This window comes from Hyperolius riggenbachi, chromosome 8 (assembly GCF_040937935.1).
Source record: "Hyperolius riggenbachi isolate aHypRig1 chromosome 8, aHypRig1.pri, whole genome shotgun sequence".
Lineage (NCBI taxonomy): Eukaryota > Metazoa > Chordata > Amphibia > Anura > Hyperoliidae > Hyperolius > Hyperolius riggenbachi.
The window spans coordinates 212,190,312-212,192,018 of NC_090653.1; the positions used below are offsets into that span (position 1 = coordinate 212,190,312).

The 1,707-nt window shown below is 50.5% G+C and overlaps 1 pseudogene; it reads right to left on the reverse strand.

The window, feature by feature from the left end:
- Positions 1-978: 978 nt before the first annotated feature.
- Positions 979-1,040, reverse strand: LOC137529185 (U6 spliceosomal RNA; annotated as a pseudogene).
- Positions 1,041-1,707: the final 667 nt, after the last annotated feature.

Genomic DNA, 1,707 nt, shown 5'->3' on the forward strand with positions numbered 1-1,707 from the left:
CGTTTTTCCTTCTTGTGGTGTGATTGGCGGCAGGGGAGGGGGGAGGCAGGCAGTTAGGCACTGTCAAACAGGTAGTTGGAGGGGGGGGGGGGGTAGGTGTCAGACAAGTAGTTTGTATGGTGGGTGGGCAGGAGTGGGGTTAGGCATCACCAGGTAGGTAGGTTTGTGTGTGTGTGTGTGTGGAGGGGGGTTGTTTAAGGGAGTTATCAGGCATTTTTAATGAAATAAGTGCTACTTACCCGGGCTTCCTCCAGCCCCACGCTCCCAGCATGTCCCTCGCCGCAGCTCTGCAGTCAGCCATTCGCTGCCGCTGCCTCCCAGTCCCCGGCGATGGCACCAGTCCGACCTGGATGTCGGCCTGTACTGCGCCTGTGCGAGCAGCACTGTCAATCACCGCCACGTGGACCGGAGTGTACTGCGCAGGCGCAGTAGTTCTGCGTCTGCACAGTACGCTCTGGTCCATGTGGCGGTGATTGACAGCGCCGCTCGCACAGGCGCATTCGGCCTGACGTCATTGCCGGGGGCTGGGAGGCAGTGAACGGCTGACTGTAGAGCTGCGGCGAGGGACATGCTGGGAGCGTGGGGCTGGAGGAAGACACAGACAGGTAGATTGTGCGGAGAAATGGGGTTAGGCATCAGGTACATAGTGTGTGTGTGTGTGTGTGTGTGTGTGTGTGTGTGTGTGTGTGTGTGTGTGTGTGTGTGTGTGTGTGTGTGTGTGTGTGTGTGTGTGTGTGTGTGTGTGTGTGTGTGTGTGTGTGTGTGTGTGTGTGTGTGTGTGTGTGTGTGTGTGTGTGTGTGTGTGTGTCTGTCTGTCTGTCTGTCTGTCTGTCTGTCTGTCTGTCTGTCTGTCTGTCTGTCTGTCTGTCTGTCTGTCTATGTGCACACAAGAAAGATATGGCTTTGGGCTGGGGATGCCGTGAAACGGGCCTCTAGTTTGTGTTGTCCCCCTAGGCCAAAAGGTCCCAGTCCTCCCCTGGACCATGCTAATCTTCTCTGTATTGTTCCAATTTTAGTATTTGTCCTGACAAAGCAAGGACACTAATCTTATATGTCATTATTCCAATATGTTTACACACAGAGTTCATATCATATAATTCCCATGAATGATCCCCTAATAAATATGCTATAATTCCCACTGCAATGCTATTATCAATATCCATCCTAAATAAAAACCCACTGAAATTGAGTTGGAAATGCATGCACGAGTTGAGCATATCGAAATTGGTGCAAGGCGAGATCTGGGAATTTAGACACTAACGTAGAAAAATGGGCTATTGCACCATGTTCCAATATTTCACCAGAAAATGTATACCCATCTGTGTCCAGAATTGGGGGTCAGGAACTGAGAGCATTTTACATAGAATGGGTTTATTCCACAGGGGAGTGTGATAGATAAAGCAGGGATGCAATGAAATCAGTGGTGTAGCAATAGGGGTTGCAGAGATTGCGACTGCACCAGGACCTTGGGCCAGAGGAGCCCCGAGGGTCCCTCCCTCAACCACAGTATTCGCACTCTATTGGGCCTGTGCTGGTAGTAATCACTTCTATACTTGTTTTCAGTAGTAGTAATCATTAACACAACTGTACCACATTTTACATCCCCTTCTTGCACCTCTGTCACTGTGGATATCCTTGGGCGGTTTTGGTGCGCCGTATTCATTGTTATGTATAGAGTGCTTGGAGTGGCCTTATGTAAGACTTGCA